The sequence below is a fragment of the Herpailurus yagouaroundi genome, unplaced genomic scaffold (assembly GCF_014898765.1).
Source record: "Herpailurus yagouaroundi ecotype Mexico unplaced genomic scaffold, PumYag 163, whole genome shotgun sequence".
Lineage (NCBI taxonomy): Eukaryota > Metazoa > Chordata > Mammalia > Carnivora > Felidae > Herpailurus > Herpailurus yagouaroundi.
Genome location: NW_024412404.1, coordinates 53,724,158 through 53,743,881, shown reverse-complemented (window position 1 = coordinate 53,743,881; position 19,724 = coordinate 53,724,158). Strand labels below are relative to the sequence as shown.

Here is a 19,724-nt window from a genome sequence, read left to right as displayed (position 1 = left end):
CTTTTTTTGGAGGGGTGGAGGTGCTCTTTGCTCGTGTATTCTCTTTCACGAGGTAAGGCTGTGTAACAAATGTCCCCGCCTCTCAGTGGCTTGCTGCACTATGGTTTCTCCCGCCTGTTACCTGATGGTGGCCAGTTGTCTGTGGCTCTGCACCATGTGTCTTCTTCATTCTGGGACCCAGACTGAGGGAGCAGCCACTGGCAGGAACACGCAAAGAGAAAAGAGCAACGGAACTGGGGGAACCACGCAATGGCTCTTAAAACTTCTGCTCCAACTTTGCATGTCACATCTGCTCACGTTTCGGTGCCGAAGCAAGTCGCACGTTCAAGTCCAACAATGGGACAGAGGATATTCCTCCGTGGGAAGGCTCTGCAGTTCCCGTAGCTACAGATGGGATGTTCTGGGATGTTCGATTCTGTCACAGGGAGGGCCAGGACTGGTGATAGAGGCAGCGTGCCTCCAGTGTCTGGGGCCACTTGGGCTAAGCCGCCTTCTTGTCAGCCCATCCCAAGTTAGGTCTCTGCCCTTTTTCTTTTTTGTATCCATTTTCTCTTTTTCTTTTACATTTCTATTGTTGTTTTTCTAATTCTATTTTTTTTTTAAATTTTTTAACGTTTATTTACTTTTGAGGCAGAGAGAGACAGAGCATGAACGGGGGAGGGTCAGAGAGAGGGAGACACAGAATCCGAAACAGGCTCCAGGCTCTGAGCTGTCAGCACAGAGCCCGACGCGGGGCTCGAACTCCCGGACCGCGAGATCGCGACCTGAGCCGAAGTCGGCTGCCTAACCGACTGAGCCACCCAGGTGCCCCTGTTTTTCTAATTCTAAAAGCACCACCTTCTCACTGTAGTGTATTTCAGACAAAGTGAAAGCACACCTTTTATCACCCCCACTAAAGAACTTTCCATCCCAGAAGCAATCACCAGGAACCATGTGGGGTGTATTGTTGCAGATAGGTCCCATGCTTATACAACCACATAAAGCGTATACACATAAATACGATTTTAGGTAAGTAACCTCTTCCTATCCATCTCCAGATTATTTTGTGACCACACTTTGTAGTTAGCATTATGTCTTTTTATTGAGCTGCCTTATTCTTTTTATGACTATACAGTATTCCATGATACAGGCGTTCCACATTGACTTATTATTTCCCTGCTCATGGAGATTTATTTTGTTTCCATTTTTTTCTACTACAAAAATGCTGCAAAGAACATTCTATATGCACATGTGCAAGTAGTTTTGTACACTGGTTCCCTGGAAGTGGATTTGCTGGGTTAGCGCATTTTGCATTTTGATGGATACTGCCAGGTTTTTCTCCTGAAAGACTGTGCTAGTTCATACCCTCCCCAGTGTGGCTCACGTGCCTGTTTTCACTCTACCCAGCCCTCCCGTTTCTTTTAACATTTCACTTTGATAGACACAGATTCACATAGAAATTGCGAATGTAGTACAGACATTAGTTGTGCACAAAATTGGTATAACCAGTAAATTCCTCACCCAGCTTCCCGAAAAGATAGCCCCTTAGGTAACCACAGTGTAGTTACCAAAGCCAGGAAATCGACATTGGTACCAAACTAGGTGTTACTTGGATTTCACCTGTGTTTGCACGCACCCTTCTTTTTTTCTTTTGGTAAGTAGGCCTGCAAAATTTTATCACGTGTATAGTTTTGCCGGGAACCTTTTTTTATAAATTTCATTTATTCCTTTGGAGTGGGGGTTGCAGAGAGAGAGGGAGAGAGAGGACCCCAAGGCAGCCTGATGGGAGGCTCCAATGCACAAAGTGTGAGATCATTGCCCTAGACAAAACCAAGAGACAGACCCTTAGCCGACTGAGCCCCCCGAGTTCCCCTTGCCAGGAACCTTGTGAACTTAATACATAGTAGTTTTGTTTGCAAGAAATGAACCTTTATCCTCTGTGCAATTTAGTTCTGTGGTTGTGGCATCCTTCCGAGTTGCTATGACGGTAGGAATGTTCGAGTCTAGATCCAGTTCAAGCAGGCTGTCAGTTTTCAGTGTGAGGTGATCCACCGCTAGGAATTTTCCAGCTTTCCCTCCAGCACCCCCGAGACTGGGGCTCTAACACCCAGGACAACCTCCTGACCTCAGCAGGCATCAGCTTTCTGTTGCTAATTAAACTGAAAACCTGAGTGGGGCGCAGCTTGAGTATTCAGACTTGCAAACCTCGGATGAATGTGCATGAAAACTTTATGGGAAATTAATCTTTGAGAAGTAAAACATGCCATCTCATTTTACTTAAAAAAAGGGAAGAAAATTAATGTGAGCGCTGGTGCTTCCTGTGTGTTTATCCTGAGTCCTTTCACTTAGAATCGAGCCATTATGAGCGCGTTTGTTCTTGATGAAAGGAACCCAGCATTAGACCGGAAATAGGATGTGTTGAAATCAATTTAGTGTCAACCACATCAAGCCTTTCTAAAATTGCAGGTTTTACAGAACTTTAAAACATGACTTGTTTATTTGGTAGAATTTAACTGTGATTCCTATTTCTCCGAAACAGACAGAAAGAGAGTCAGAGCAAATTGCAGGTGGGCAGTGTCCCGGGGCAAGGAAATGCGATTTTTGAAGGCCTCCGCTGTGTCACACCCCCCGCTGCCCCCGCCATTGCAGGTCTAGTGCATTAGGAGTGACACAAGGATTTTTCAAGGCTGCCTGCTTTGATGGCACTCTTGCTTTGTGCATTCACGTGGGGTCTTCATGAGGGTTTCCATTTGAATGGAGAGGGTGAAGGTGCAGATGTTAGGTGTTAGGTGATGGGCATCACTTAACCCAGGATGGCCCGGACCATGGGGCGAGGTGCGTGCGCTGTCTAAATTACCCCTGTGAATGACCCTGTCCTTGCCAGCTAAGAAATCAATCCCGGAGGTGGAATACAAGCCATTTTTTAGTTTCTTGGTATTGGCAGGCATTCACATGAGAAAAAGACAGACAAGAAATGCTCTGGGGGCACCCAGATATGCAGGAGGGGGTGTTGCAAGGCTGGCCAGTGCCGGGAAGTCCCTCTCCCCTGAAAGCTGGTCTCAGCTCCCATGACTGAGCACCAGGGTTTCATGCTGGGCCAGGACCCCTGCTCTGGGCACACAGCAGGATCTTAGGGGCTGGAGAGGACTGTAGGACTCACCCAGTTTACTCCTTTTATGATGGTGGCCTATAACTGAGTGACACCCCCCTTCAGTCTGTGCAAGCCACCCATGGATGGAGCAGGCCGGGGCTGGGGGTCGTCAGCTCACAGAGCTGGGGGTGACAGAATGGGAGGGCTGGAGCCTCCACATAGAGCTTTGGTTCCCTTCAAAGCCAACTTGGTTAGTACTGAGCCAGTGCCATCCATAGCATTACCCTGGAACCTTCTATTAGCATAAATCCGGTCGCCCACAAGTATCAGCTTCCTTGCTTTCATTTTCCAGGAGAAGTGGGTTTCTATTTCATCCTCTTCCATTGTGGGGATTAGGAAGGAAAGATGGAATTAGCGTAGGAGAGAGCGGGTTTCCAAATGGATACCCTGGGGAAGAAAAAAACCAAACCAAATAAAACCGCAGTAACAAAAAAACATCCACCCACCCACTTATCCATTTGCCCATGAGATATATATGTGCGATGTAGGGAAAGATTTAAAAAAAAAATTTTTTTTTAATTTAAAAAAAAAATTTTTTTTTCAACGTTTATTTATTTTTGGGACAGAGAGAGACAGAGCATGAACGGGGGAGGGGCAGAGAGAGAGGGAGACACAGAATCGGAAACAGGCTCCAGGCTCCGAGCCATCAGCCCAGAGCCCGACGCGGGGCTCGAACTCACGGACCGCGAGATCGTGACCTGGCTGAAGTCGGACGCTTAACCGACTGCGCCACCCAGGCGCCCCTAAAAATTTTTTATTCTTAAGCACTCTATACACCCAGTGTGGGGCTCGAACTCACAACCCTGAGATCAGGAGTTGCACACTTCGCTGACTGAGCCAACCAGGTGCCCCAACAAAACACTGTAGAAACGATTTTTGTCTGTTCTGTTCACTGCTATATTCTGCCACCTGGAACAGTGCCCAGACCATAAGAAGTTCTCAGTAAATCTTTCTGAATGAGAAGAAATACGTCATTCATTAAACACACACTTGGAGGCAGAGGGAACAGATCCATCCTTGGGGGCAGGCAGTTTGCGGTCTAGAGGACAGATAGGCGAATGGATCATCATCAAGGTTATGTACACCATTCTGAGGTACATCTCTGAAGGCTAAGAGGCTTAATAAGCCCTCTGAAGCCTCCTCTGTTCCCCTTGCCATTCAGTTGGGCCTTGGAAGAAGAGGAAAGACTGTGCGTGTTGTGTGTGCGTGTGTGTATGTGTGTGTGTGTCTTGTGTACCTATGTGTTGTGTGTGTGTGTGTGTGTGTGTGTGTGTGTGTGTGTGTGCATATGTGTTTGCTCAGGTCATCCAGCACTATGTGGGAAACTAGAATCTGAACTCACATCTCCTGCTTCCAAGTGCCGTGTCCCATTCACAAACTGGGTCCCAAAGGTGCTGTCTAGTAGAGGAAGGGACAGAAGCCCCTGCATTCAGGGGATAGCCCAAAGCAGGTTGGAAAGGTGACCAGAGGAAGTCACAGCTTTTGCTGAGAGCTGTGCTTGAGACTCTGGGAGCAGGAATGACAACCGGTCCAGTGAGCTGGAGCTGAGGATCGGGGCAAACCCCATCAAGTCCGAGGCCAGAAGGGGCAAATGCCTTCAAACCTGGGATAAGATTTTGTTTGAAGATGGTGCTCACATATTAAGAGTCATTTAAAAGTCACTGATCTGGGGGCACCTGGGCGGCTCAGTCGATTAAGTGTCTGACTCTTGATTTTGGCTCAGGTTGTGATCTCATGGCTTGTGAGCTCAAGCCCCACGTCAGGCTCTGCACTAACAGCACAGAGCCTGCTTGGGATCCTCTCTCACTCTCTCTCTCTCTCTCTCTCTCTCTCTCAAAATAAATAAACATTTTTAAAAAAAGTCGCTGATCTGGACTGTGATCACAGGTGAGAAAAGTCAGGTCATGAGAGGTTAACGGAGAGACACGGGGTTAGTGGCTAGTGGGCGTGTGGGTGGCCACCTGTCTCAGTGTGCCTGGGACCTCCCTTGTTTTAAACTGGAAAGTCTGGAGTCCTGGGAACCCCCTCGGTCCTGGGAAAACTGGGGCAATTGGTCACACCGGTGGCCATGTGATCTTAGCTGAACCTTCCAGGGCATTGCAGTCACCTCCTGCCAGGGCTTCCTGCCTCTTTCCTGGCCTGCCTGCCCCAACCCTCCACCCTGCAGAGGAACGGCCCGCTCACGTCATTTTCCCCACCGAGAGCCCACGAAGATCCACCACGAGGGTGTGCGAGCCAGACTCTCCAGCCTGGCTCGCAAGGCTGTGCGTGGTCTGGCCCCTACCTCTGCCGTCCCTTCCTCCAGGAGCATTGAAACTACTCCGACCTTCCACCTCTAGGTCTTTGCCCAATCTGTGCTCTCTGCTGGGCGTGCCCTTGGATCAACACTCCTGGCTAAAGCCAGCTGTCCCCCCCTCTGGGCCTCTGGGAAGTGTCCCCAGCATCCAATCCCTAGAGGGAGCTGATGCATTTTTCCTGCATTGCGTGGTGTGGTGTATGGATTCCTATTACGCGTGAGCGATTTGCTCACGGCACACGTTCAAGAAACGATCCTGTGGAGCCCAAGCTTCTGACTCCTGGCCCGTGGATCCTTCCTTCTATCACCCTGCCCAGACTGTAAGCTCCCAGGGGTCAAGGCCTGTGTGACCCACAGCCTACGGGCCCAAACGAAGAAGCAGCCCTCAGCGAGGTGCTGTCAGCCCTGTGCACCAACCAAGAAGTAGAACGGATTTACACAGACATGTCCCATGTATGTTTATTAGCGTCTTGAAAGCTGTTGTTCAAAAGAGGAGGAATACCTAGTCGCCGAGCTCTGGGCTCCAAAGAGAAAGCTGGAGCTCCCCCTGGTGGCTGCAGAAAGTTAGCGCTGCCAGCCTGCTCCTGTGTGTAGGAAATGAGGGACCTGCGCCACCCTGGTGGATTTCATTCCTGTGGGGTTTCCCTCCAGGACTTCAAGACTAGGCCACAAGGAGCAAGAACAACCAGGGAAAATAAAATCATTGCAGTGGAGAATCCAAGCCCCCAAGTAGCTCTGCTACATCTTCGTCTTTGAAGAGGGAGGGAAATGATAGAGTTAGAATTTGAAAATGACCGAGTCGAAGTTTTCCTGGTGTAAAAAGCCTTCAAAGCTATCTATCACTCCTGTCAAATCATACAAGCCAGTTACCCTCAGCTCGGGGACTGTGCTCTCTATGCCAACCAGAGAGTTGGCTGGGCAGAGACTGTCCCCTGGAGGAGACGCCTCAAGACTGTGTGGCTTGCCTCCAGATCTGTGTCCTGTGTCTCCACTAGGATGTTGCAAGGCCACAGCTGGAGGCTTCTCTCTCTGTGTTAAAAGCCCTCACCCTTTTATTTTTATTAGGTTTATTTATTTATTGAGAGAGAGAGAGAGAGAGAGAGAGAGAGAACAAGTGGGTGAAGAACGGAGAGGGAGGGACAGAGAGAGCATCCCAAGCAGGCTTCATGCTGTTAGCATAGAGCCAATGTGGGGCTCGAACTCATGAAGCCTGAGATCATGACCTGAACCGAAATCAGGAGTCGGATAGTTAACCAACTAAGCCACCCAGGTGCTCTGGGCCTTCGCCCTTTCAAACAAAGCTTTTGTGGAAGGGGTAATAGTCTAAGTCCCATCAACCCTGTGCTGGTCTCTGTGGTATGAATGTCATCGCTTGGGGCTGACTTGGTTGTGATGGGGATGGTGATGAAGGAACAGGCCCAAATCCTGGGGCAGGACCGGCGTGGGGCCCAGAGGCCCAGGGGCCCAGGGGCCCAGAGCAGCAAGCCCTATAGGGGAGAAGGGGGACAGAAGGAGGGCAGAGAGCACCGCAAAGACCAGCCTTCTCTACCTGTACTGTTGTCCTGCAAGCTTTGTCATTGGTCTAAAGTTTATTTTTGGAGTCTTACGTTGGCTTACTGTTTCTCAAGTTTTAATCACTCGAGTAATAATAATAGTTATTATTGTGGTAACTACCATTTACTGCGTTCTTATTAAATACCAAGGACTGTTCAGATGCTTTGCAGGTGTTATCTTAATTTATGAAGTACGATTTTGTATTGTGTGTAATTTATTTAATCCTCATTACGCTGCTATAATGCAGGAACTATTATTCCCATCCTAAATTTTTTTTTTCAACGTTTATTTATTTTTGGGACAGAGAGAGACAGAGCATGAACGGGGGGAGGGGCAGAGAGAGAGGGAGACACAGAATCGGAAACAGGCTCCAGGCTCCGAGCCATCAGCCCAGAGCCCGACGCGGGGCTCGAACTCACGGACCGCGAGATCGTGACCTGGCTGAAGTCGGACGCTTAACCGACTGCGCCACCCAGGTGCCCCTATTATTCCCATCCTAGAAGTGAGATTTTTTTTTTTTTTTGCCAAATAATACTGTGTTATGATTGTAAAAATATTTTCCTTTGAATTTCATCCTCTTACTAAATAAGTCCATTTTTAAAGAAACCTGATTTTCCTACTATAAATGGAAAACTACATTACCTGTCTTAAGTAGGAGCAAACTATATTTAAAATCTATTGAAATAACTATTTGCCCAGGTGTCACCCAAAATCATCTTCTGTACCACCAGCAGTCAGGCGTGTCTGGGGAAATACTACCTTAGAAGCAGAAGGGACCCCTCCAGCAAGGGGAATGGAAGGGAGCCCTCCAGGGTGGAAGAAAGTCACTTTGCATGTTTGGATTTGAGAGTGAACTGTGCTCCGTAGGGACTTGCTTTAAGAATGTTTGGATTTAATTGCTTTTCTTTACCCAGCTTCTAAGATGGATGCTTAGCTCATTAATCTTCAGCCTTTCTTCTTTTTTATTTAAAAGAAGAATATAAACAATTAAGGCTATAAACTTCTCTGTACTGTGCCAGCTGTATCCCATGCGTATTGAATAGAGTATTTTCTTTATTGTTCACTTCTAATTATTTTCTTAATTATGATTATCATTTCTTTTTTGACCAAAGGGTTATTTAAAGCAGGAAAGACCTTGGGTCTTTGGGTCATTCCAAACATGTGGATTTCAAAAATAATTATCTTCTTACTATTGATTTCCAGTTTACAAATTACGATCAAAGAGCAGGACTTGTATGTTTTCAGTCCTTTGACATTCATTAGGACACGCTTTATGGTCCAATATATAGTCAAATAGTTGGATTAAAAAATATTATCTGAAAATCTTTATCTTTTACCAGGAGCATTTGGTCCTTTTACATTTATTGTAATCATTGATAAATTAGGATTAGTGCCTATCATCTCATCTCATGCTTTCTATTTTTTCCCTTTCATTTTCTTGCTGCCTTTTGTCTTTTTTTTTTTTTTTTAAGAGAGAGTGACACAGAGAGAGAGAGCATGCACATGCATGTGTGCATAGAGGCACAGGAAAAGGGAGAGAGAATCTTAAACAAGCTCCATGCCCAGCACAGAGCCCGATGAGGGGCTTGATCCCATGATCCTGGAATCCCGACCTGAGCTGAAATCAAGAGTCAGACACTCAATCAGCCCATACACCCCTCTTGCTGCCTCTTGAATTTTTTTTTTTCTTACTGCATCTTTACCTTCTATTAGTCTGGGACTCACATACTTTGTTTCCATCAGTTTAGTGGTTACTCTAGAAATTACAATATGCCCACTCAATTTTATCAGAATCTAAAAGATAATGAATACCTCTACCTTCCCTCCACATAACATAGGGGTCTCAGAACACTTTAATTTTATTCTCCCTTTCCTGGTTTGCATGCTATTCCTGTGATGTCTTTTAGTTTTATTTGTTTTTATGTGCACAAGACATTATCATTGTTGGTTTTTTTTAAGTTTATTTTATTTGTTGAGAGAGAGAGAGAGAGAGAGAGAGAGAGAGAGAGAGAGAGAGTCCCAAGCAGGCTCTATGCTGTCAGCACAGAACCTGATGGGGGGCCCAATCCCAAGAACTGTGAGATCATGACCCTAGCTGAAATCAAGAGTCAGACAAAGCCAACAATGCCCCAACCATTGTTGTTTTATACAGGCAATGCTTGTTTAAATTTCTGTGCATTTCATTCCTCCTTACATCTTAGATCTTCAAACTGGAATCACTTTCCTACTGTCTGAGATTCATCCTGTAGAGTTCCCTTTACTGAGTTTTGCTGGTGGCAAATTCTAGTTTTTTTTTTTTTTAATATTGTTTTAATGTTTATTTTTGAGAGACAGAATGTGAGTGGGGGAGGGGCAGAGAGCAAGAGAGACACAGAATCTGAAGCAGGCTCTGGGCTGTGAGCTGTCAGCACAGAGCCTGACATGGGGCTCGAACTCACTAACCGTGAAATCATGACCTGAGCCAAAGTCGGATGCTTAACCAACTGAGCCACCCAGGCACCCTTCTAGTTTTTTTTGTTGGTTTGAAAATGTCTATATTTCACCTTGCTCTTGAAATATATTGTCAGTGGGCACAGAATTCTAGGTAGACAGTTATTTTTCTCTTAGCACATTGAAGGCACCATTCCATTCTTAACTATTTTTTAGGTTTATTTATTTATTGTGTGTGCGAGAGAGAGAAAGCAAGTGAGTGTGCGTGGGGGAGGGAGAGAGTATCCCGAGCAGCCTCCATGCTCAGTGCGGAGTCCAATGCGGGGCTTAATCTCAGGACCCCAGGGTCATGACCTGAGCCAAAATGTAAGCATCCGTCGCTCACCCGACTGAACACCCCAGTGCCCGTGTTTTCAGTCCATTCTTCCAGCTCCCATTCTTGCTATTATGACTCAATTGTTGGGGCGCCTGGGTGGCTCAGCCGGTTGAGCGTCGGACTTCGGCTCAGGTCATGATCTCGCGGTCTGTGAGTTTGAGCCCCGCGGTGGGTTCTGTGCTGATGGCTCAGAGCCTGGAGCTTGCTTCTGATTCTGTGTCTCCCTCTCTCTCTGCCCCTCCCCTGCTCATGCTCTGTCTCTCTCTGCCTCAAAAATAAACATTAAAAAAAAAGAGTCCATTGTCAGTCTATTGTATTGAAAGCCTCCTCTTCTTTCTGACTGCATTTAAAAATCTTCCCTTTGTCTTTGGCACACAGCAATTTTACCATGATGTGTCAAGGCACGTATTTCTTTTCACTTTTCTTGCTTTGGGTTTTTTGGGCTTTTTGAATCCAGGGGCTTGTAGCTTTCATCAGTTCTGGAAGGTTCTCAGCCCTTGTCTCTTCTTATATTGCCTTTCTTTTCCTTATAGAGCTTCTCACTCTATGCTCTATATGAAAACTCTATATGAAACTTCCTTTCATATTTCCCAGTTGTTGTCCCTCAAAGGATAATTTTCTAGGACCTGTATTCTGGATGGATAGCTTTTTCTGATCTAATTACTGATTCTCTTATCCAGGAGGTATCAGCTTTAATTATGAAAATTTTCAGTTCTAGAAATTCTCTTTGGTTCTTTTTCAAATATATATATATATATATATATATATATATATATATATATATATATAATTGTTTGTTTCTTTCACAGATTCCCAAGCTTGTCTTTTAGTAAACCTAATTGGTTTATAGTCTATGACTGTTAATTCCAGAATATGAGGGACCACTCCTCCGCTCATTTGATCAGAAGCATCTTTACCCCATAGAGGAAGATTGAACAGGCATCTACATCACATGCTTCATCACGCTGATCTCCTTCTGGGAGCAACCCTGAAAACGGTATCATTACCTAGGGCAGACTTTCGGCCATCGGGCAAGTCCAAGTTAGGGCTGGGATTCTGGCTTGTTTTGTATCTTGTATCTGCCCTGTTCTCCCCCATGTCTTTCTGACATGGAGACAGGAGGGACATGGTTTTAGTCCCAAGTAGAGAGTCCAAGGGAGAGGGGTGCTCTGAAGATTTTCCAGGTACCCAGGAGCCTCTGGAGATAGGACAGTGAGGAGAGTAGTGGCTTCAAACAATCCATGTGACAGAAGAAAAAACATCCCCGTGGGCTTTTCATGCCGAGTAGTTGCGGACCTGGGTTGGGTTGCTCCGTTCATTTGCTTAGATGACTGATGTCCGTGGATGTACATGGCTTCACATCACGCATGTAAAATTCATCAGCCTGGTGCCCGAGACATAAAAATGTTCAAAAAGCGTTCACAGCCCTCATGATTATGGTGGTTGCCATTATCATTACGTTCCCAGGAAATACTGGTCTGTTGAGTCAACACGTCCAATGTCACCAAGTCGTGGGTCTTTTCAAAAGGACCAGGTCACCTGAGCAGGCGGAACTTGCATTTTCTGCCCAAGTAGTAAGCTTAGAGCGGTGCCTGGGATGTGGGAGATGTGGAGGGGCGCCGGGGTAGGAGTGGAGCCTGTTTGCCGAGACGGGAGATGGGCAGGCAGGGGAGAGGGGAGGTGCACGCCCAGGGAAGGGAAGGTGAGCCAAGGGAATGTCCGTGGGGGTGGAGGCGGGTAGGAGGAGGGTGGTGAATAGGAGGTGCCAACATTTTCTCCACGATTTTGTTACATCTTGGGGAAAACAGGGGCTGAGGAGGGCCCTATGATGACAGCCTGAATTGGGTAAAATTTAAGGATAGGGAATTACTAATTAGTAATAAGGTGGAATACTTAAGTGTATGAAATGAATAATATGTAGCTAAAAAATAATGATACAGCATTAGGCATTTGAGACATGTGGACGCCAAGCAATTAACCTCTATTCTTCCCCTGAATCGCGGTTGTGCTAATTGGCTCCTTTCCTCTGACGGGGCGATATTAACCTTTCTATTTTTCTCTAAAGGAGCAGGTACGTGGGGTAGATGTGCTGCTCCGGTTTGGAGGAGAGGTATTTTTTCCCTGAATAATAACCCGTTTGCAATTTTTCTCCCAAATTGTTGCGTTACAAAGGTTCTGTCAGGTTTTCCTGATAAGGCTCCCCAGAGATGGAAAAGGTGGTTTGAACACATATCCGTGTGTTACCAGCTTCTTGCTCAAGCAACACGACCTTCTGGAAGACTGCACACGTGAAGCCCTGTCCTGGGTGCTGGGGACACAGCACAAGCCAGACAGCCTCCTACGCTCATGGAGCTCGTGACTCAGTGAGGGAGGAACCCCAAAGGCAAATGACCACGTGGATGTCTGATACAGTCTTGGAGCTAGGAAGTAAAAGAAAATTGGCGAAAGAGAATGTCAGGAAGGGAGGAAGTGCCTTTTAAGGCAGGGTGGTTGGGAGGGCTTCTCTGAGGAGGCAGGATTTGAGCTGAGACAGGATGGAAGGGAGGTAAAGAGCCTTGTAGCTATTTGGAGGAGCAGTATTCTAGGCAGAGGTAATAGCAAGTGCAAAGGCCCTGGGGCTGGCATGTACTTAGAGTGTGAGAACCAGCAAGCTGGCCAATGTGGCCTGGGCAGAGTGAGAACAGGGAGAGGAGGAAGACATTAGGTTGGAAAGCTCATGAGGGCCACATTATGCAGGGCCTCGAGGGCCATGGTAAGGACCTTGTGTTGATTTCCAGAGTCCTGTGAAGCCACTGGCAGGGTGTGATCAGAGTCTGAGGAGAAAGGCTCACCCGGCTGCTGTGGGGAGAAGAGGCTGAGAGGAACAAGGGCCACAGGCATGGAGGTGTAGTGACAAACGGAATCAAGATGGACATGTGGGCATAAAAGATCCAGTGACCGTGACCCATAGTCTGGTGAAATAGAGCCTCCCAAGATACAAAGCATGGACAGAGGCCATGCCCTGCCCACCTAGAAACAAACATTAGGCATTTGAAAAATCCAGTCGGGTGGAGAGCAGTCACATCAAATTCACTCTGTGATGTGTTAATAGTCAATATCATGGATAGCACACATTTAAAAAGGGACCAGGCAATTCCACACCCAGGACTTTACCCAGAGAGACAAATGCACAGTAGCACAGTACATAATTCATGTGCAAGGTGCTTCCTAGTAGAAACACTGTGGCCAACCCTAACGTTCATCAGTAGAGGAGTATTTAAGCTGTGGTACATTCAGGCTTTCAAATAGTGTCTCCAAGCTGATAGTTTTTGTTTTTGTTTTTTTGTTTTACAAATCATACCCTACAGAAGAGAAAAAATGAAAGGTAAAATCTCATTCATCTTTTGCTTTCCCAGTCCTATTTCCCAAGAGGGTTTGTTGAGAATCCTTCAAGGAACACTTTCTTCCGGGTGCCTGGGTGGCTCAGTCGGTTAAGCGTCTGACTTCAACTCAGGTCATGATCTTGCACTCCGTGAGTTCGAGCCCCACATCGGGCTCCGTGCTGACAGCTCGGAGCCTGGAGCCTGCATCAGATTCCATGTCTCCCTCTCTCTCTCTCTGGCCCTTCCCCGCTCAGGCTCTGTCTGTCTCTTGAAAATAAATAAACATTAAAAAAATTAAAAAAAAGAAACATTTCCTCAGATACAGGCATATCCATTTATATTCTTTACATACATAAATGTGTAAAGATTCTTTTTAGGTAAAAATAGGACAGTTCTATAAACATTATTTTGCAATGTGATTTCATCTCGCTCTATGATATATCTTTGACATTTAGCCACATCAGTACATTAGATTAATAGCTGCCTAGTGTCGATATACCAAACTTGACTTAGTCAGTCTGCTATTAATGGATATTTTCTTACATATATGTCACATTTGTGCTACTCAAGGGTATATTTTCACAAGTATACTTTTTACAATTTAAAACATTAAGAATGAGGATGTGGCATGTATTTCTTGTGCAGATACCCACAATGTATTATGCAGAGAAAAACAGGCTGCAAAATAGTACGCGTTGCATGGTCCTATTGATGTAAATTTGTGTATATCTCTGTGTGTATATATTTATAGAATCTGGAGGGATGCTTGCTAAAATGCTAATAGGAGTTATTGATCACAGCCTAGTGATTGTAGGTGTTTTTTCTCTTTAGTGCTTTTCATGCTTATTGTTATTATTTAGAATTGGAATATGGATTTTGGGGGGAAAGCAAGCTACTTTATATTTGGAGAAAAATTCATTGGGAGCTTAAAATACTTGCGTTTGGATCTGTACTTTTCTTATTGGGTTCACTCGAGAGTTAAACTGTCCCTTTTTTCCTTCTCCAGTTGCCAACACCCAAGCAGCGCGAATTGTGGACCTGAGCGCAGTTCACGGGCCGCACCACAAGAGGGCAGTGTTTGCAGGACATTTTGCGCCTGGCCGCCTCCCGCGGCTCGCCAGGGACTAGAATTTTGCAGGATGTCCTCTCCGCGCGGCCAGAGCAGAGCCGAGATGCATGTCCTGTGGCTTCCAGTTTGAGCCGTGACACATGTTCTTCCGTCAACGGGGGTGCGTGCGTGCGGGTGGCACTAGGGAGGCATCTGTCTGCGGCCCCGCCCTCTCCAAGCCGCCCCCACAGCCTTCCTAGCGGACCTGGCCTCGGGTCGGGTCACGGAACCCACCCACCCAGTCTGGGCCCAGCCGGCTTCTGCCCCCAGGGCTGACCTGAGCCAGAGGGATATCCCCGCACCCCCCTCAACAGCCGCCCCCTGCGATGCTGATTTGGAGCTCCGGCAGCGCCCCACCCGCCCAGCCACATTCTGACCAGGTCCCTCGGGCCTTAATTCCCCATACGAGGGAGGTAGCTGCCTGGTCTTCTCTTCCCTCCTCCTCTCTTTCACCTTCTTAAAAAAAAAATTTTTTTTTTTTTTTTGGAAAAGCAATGCATATTCATGACAAAAATTCAAATAACCCAAAAGGAGGAGCTGATGAAAAGCAGGTCTCCCCTCCCTTCCGAGCTTCCCAGTTTTCTCCCCTCAGGCCATAAAGGCTAAGAGGTTTTAGCCACAGCCTCCTCCCAGAGGTTCCGGGTGCCTATGCAGATACAGATGAGCAAGCAGGTGTTCAAAACCGCCTTGGCTCCTGGTTCGCTTTTACTAGGCTCGGGAAACCCTTCCGCGTCGGTTCAGGAGCAGCTGCCCTGGTACTTTCTTCACTGGCTTCGGGGCATTCTATTGTGTGGATGCACCATGCTTGCTTTAACCATCCCTCCTGGGGGGACGCGTGGGCCCTTTCCAGTCTCTTGCTCTCGGGAGCGGAGGGCAGGGACTATGTCGCAGGCCCAGCTTTAAACACAGGTGTAAAATCCACATGCACTGACTTCTCAGAAGTGGAGTGGCCGGGCGGAGGGTGCAGATGGGCTGAGCTTTCATAGTCGTTGCCGTATCGCCCTTCAAAGACGTTTTGAACCCCTCTACGTGGATCTAATCCCAGCGTGAGTGCCCTTTGTCAGTTACTGGTTCTGGTTACTGTTACTAGTACTGGTTCTGGTTACTGGTTCTCAGTCTTGACCGAGGTCAGAATTACCTGGGGAAGCTTTCTAAAAATGCCAGTTCCTAGGCCGTATCCCATATCTCAGCCTGATTAAATCAGAATGTGACAGTTTTGTGTGTGTGTGTGTGTGTGTGTGTGTGTGTGTGTGTGTTGGGGGCTGCTGGTTAAGAGGAAGGGAACTGGCGTTGGCACTTACAACCTTTCCCCCCCAAGATTCTACTGGGCAGGCAGGGGTGAAAGACGCTATGATACATGGAAAACACCTCGTGGATTTAAGCGTATATTCCGTTAATTATGAAAGGAAGACGAACATTTTTCTTTGAGAACAGTGATTTAGACTTTTCTTGAATCGCAGACCCTTTGGAGGTTCCGAACAAAATCAATGGATCTTCTATCCAGAAAAAAAAGTGCATGCGTGTTGGTCTCAATTTAAGTGATCCTAGACCCTTTGGAGCTCCTCCTCAGGCCTCCTGGGACCCTCAGCCTCAGGTTACGGACAGGCCCAGAAAATTGTTCCTCCCAGACTCTTTCACTGCGCTCCAGGCCTTGTGTGCTCTCCCTGAAGCCCCACCCGAACCTAACCCCTGTGCCCCTCCTGCTGAGATCTGCCAGGAGCCTCTGCTCCAAAACCGTGTCTGTGTACCCGCAGAACAGCCCAGGTCCTCCTGGTGGGGCTTCCCTGATGCCCGCCTCTGAGAGGAGCTGCAGGGAGCTCACAGGGACCCACAGCATGAGGCGCCTGTGCTCAGAGAGCTCACAGTTGGCAGAGGATTCTGCTGTGTGGCAGGGGCTGTGGGGATGGGGCCGACGTGGTGCTGTGGAGCACAGTCGACTCAGGTGGGAGCACAGACTGAGGAGAAGGGTGGCCGGGGCCTCCCTGGGGGCAGGTCCTGGGCCGGAGCTGGCAGGAACAGGATGGGAAGGTGCCACGGGTGTGAGGGAGCTCGTCACCTGCCGAGGAGCTAGGCGCCAGGAAGGTGTGGACACACAGGGAGTTGCCAGTCGTTTGGGGGTGGGATGTAGGGGAGAAGCGAGTCAGGGGAGATAGGAAAGGGCGCGTGGCAGGGCAGACGGATTTCAGGGCAGGGATGTGCCGTTAGCCCATTCGCTCTGTGGGAGTCCAGGCGGGCGGATGGCAAGGAAAGGGCTGATTCTGGGGTGTTAGGGCAGCAGGGCTCAGCAGGGGAGTGGGGGGCGGGTGGGTCACAGGTACCTGGCTTAGGCTGGAGGGTGGTGAGGACCACGGCCAGGGAGGGACGACAGTGCTCAGTGGGCAGGTGTGTGTGTGTGCGCGCAGGGGCGAGGAGAGGGCGGGAGAGCAGGATGTGGGTGGACAGCAGAGCGCCATGCATCCCCAGGCTGGGGGGTGAGCAGTGTTGGGGGTGGGCGCCTGCTGACAGGTGCACTGAGGGGCAGTCTTGGAGAGAGGCTCAGGGAGGCGGGCAGCGCTCAGGCGGAGGGGCAGTAGTCCTGGAGCAGAGGGCAGAGTGAGGCAGGGCTACTTCTTTGGCCACCAGGACTGCCCCAGTTCCCACAACTGCTCCGTGTGCCCGTGTCCGCCTCCTCTGCAGGCAGATCTGGGCCGGGGCCGCCCTGGTTCCTCCCACGCAGGACACCCTGACAGGGCGTCAGTCACTGCCCTTGTTCCAGGAGTCATTCACACGCCTTCCCCAGGATTTGAACATTGCATTGGTCAGGGGGGGGGGGGGGGGGAAGGAGTCGGCTAGCTCACCCAGGGAAATGCAGCCCCAGAGCCAGCTCAGAGACCACACCGTGAGGGTTTTCAGTTCAGTTCCTCTGGAACTCTTCTAGTCGCCAGTGCTCCTGAGTATGAGTTACAGAAAGTCGTCCCCAGTCCACACAAGCAAAGGAGGCCTTGTACTTAGGGCCCAGGGGCTCCATGACGCCCACAGGGTCACTGCAGCAGAGCCCAGGGCCGGCAGGACTGGGGGCTCCCGGGGCTCCCCTCTCTGGCCTCCCCTCACCCTTTGCAGGCTTGTGCTCAGCATCGTGGGGCCCTACTGACTGGCCCACGTTAGTGTGATGGCTTCGGTCCCACCCAGAGACAGTCTACCTGTATTGATGTCTGCTTATCTCATCTCAACTCAGAGATCTCTGGGAAGGAGCTCCTGGGCCCAGCCCCGTCAGGGACTCACTCCTCAGCCAATCAGCTGGGACATTAGGCACCAGGCCTCACTTTCAGGACATGGTAACGCCCAGGGCAACTATGCTGGGCAGACAGTCCCCCAGGTGTCAAACCTGACTTCCCAAACATAACCGTTAGATGTTCATTCATTCACTCACTCACTCACTCATTCATCTTACGAACCTTTCTTGAGCAGCTACGGGGTCTAGGCCCCTCTGTAAGTTCTGTGCGCACGGAAGTGAACAACACAGACAAAGTTATTGCTGCAATGAAGCCCATACTCTAGTAGAAAGAAGAAGGCCATAAATCAACAACTCAACAAGAAAGATATCAGGGTATGATGTTCTGCAGAACAAGGACGTTGGGTGATGTACCATAGAAACCGGAGACTCTCCACTGCCTCTGGATGACAAGGGATCAACTGGGTAAAGACCCGGTGACAAGCACCAGAGGCAGTGGGAACAGGGGACAGGGACCCGAATGAGTCTGGGGAAAAGTCAGGAGTGTTTAAGACCAGCAGGAAGGTCGCCGGGGACCTGGTATGGAGCCACTGGAAGGTTATGTCCTTTCAACCAAAGTTTTTGAATATAGAATGCGTACAAGTATTACTTAAAACTTAAAACACATAAAAGGGTAGACACTGAAGGCACTGAGTCCTACCCCTTGCACTGCTCAGGGCAGCCCCTATTAGCTACCGTAATAAGCGCTCCCAACTCTCAGTGACGTGGCATTCGACAGGCTTTCCTCATGACGTAGCCAGGGGCTCCCCGGCTGGCACCCTGCCTCCCCAGGGCCCCATTCTCAGCAGTGATCAGAGATCCGTATCCTTCCACTATACGGCTCCACCATTCCCAGAGGGCATTTCCAGCCTTATGGGAGGGCTGGGAACAGCGGGGCCTGGCTTAACGGAGACGGGCATCACTCGTAGTCCCGTGGCTCCCGAGTTACCCCAAGGGAAGCTGGGAAGTGGGCCTTCCCTGTGGGCCCGGGGAGAGGAAATGGATTGGTGAGCACGTGGCCAGTCTCCGCCCCATTCAGCCACCTGGTTCCCCAAGAGGCCACCACTGTAGCCAAGTCCTTCTGTGTCCTCCCAGGGAGATCTTGTGGACGCATGAGCAAAGACACATCTACATGTACTGTCACTTTAAAGCCCACAAATGCTGGTATGCCAAGCACATCACACCTTGCTTTATTTTCACTTGAGGTTATATTGTGGACGCTGGAGGTTTCAATCTGGGGGACGATGTGCTCCAGTTTCTATTGTGCGAAGTGCACCCTGGCCAGTGGGAGAACACGGATTGGGGAGGGGGGAGTGGGAGCTGGAAGCTGGTCAGGAGGCTGTCCCAGGAGGCACGGCTGACCGTGCAACATCACTGAGGCCCACGGTGCTTCTGGTGCAGGCCTCAGGGACACTACCCCTTCCTGCCACCGTGCAGCCACCAGCCTGAACGCTACATGATTTCGTCCCTTGTTTGTTTGATTAACAGTTGATGGGATGTGCGTGAGCCTTACTGGAATATGTTGTCTTGCTTGTTTCTTCTTGGCTTGATTTTGCTTTCCTGTAGTTTGTTCCTTTGCGTTGCTATGTGATCTTCCATTGGGTGACTATACCACAATTCATTTATCATCGTCCAGGGAAAGGGCATCTTGGTTTTCTTTCTGAATTTGAGCTGTCATGAACAGTGCTGCTATCAACCTTCCCATATCTCCAGCTTTTTAGAGACCGCTCGCTCCAAAGTGGTTGAACCAGTTACTACCCTCTTTGCGAGTCGTGCACAAAGGCGCCTAGCGCTCACCATTATCGTCACCAACCCTTGGGATCGTCACATTTCTAAATTGTTTGCCAATCGGCAGTTACATCTTTTCATGGCCTCGGCGTGCCTTTTCCTGGTCCCAGCACAGAGCCCGAGCATCTCTATAAACGCCTGTTTGCCCTTTGTGTGGCCTCCTCTGTGAAGTGCCTGGTCACTGTTTTTCTCCGTTAAAAAAAAATGTTTATTTTATTTATTTTTGAGAGAGAGAGAGAGAGAGATGGAGGGCAAGCAGGGGAGGGGCGGAGAGAGAGAGGAAAACAGAATCCCAAGCAGGCTCCACGCTGCCAGCGCAGAACCCCATGCGGGGGTCGAACTCACAAATTGTGAGATCATGACCTGAGCTGAAACCAAGAGCTGAAAGCTTAACCCACTGAGCCGCCCAGGTGCCCCTCTATTTTTTTTG

The 19,724-nt window shown here is 48.7% G+C and overlaps 1 long non-coding RNA gene across 1 annotated transcript in view; it reads left to right on the top strand.

Moving 5' to 3' along the window:
- LOC121037276 (uncharacterized) overlaps positions 1-19,499 on the top strand; it is a 61,170-nt gene extending 41,671 nt beyond the window's left edge. Inside the window, exon 3 of the long non-coding RNA XR_005793683.1 lies at positions 14,155-19,499. This is a non-coding gene — a long non-coding RNA (uncharacterized LOC121037276). The remainder of the gene's footprint in view (positions 1-14,154) is intronic.
- Positions 19,500-19,724: the final 225 nt, after the last annotated feature.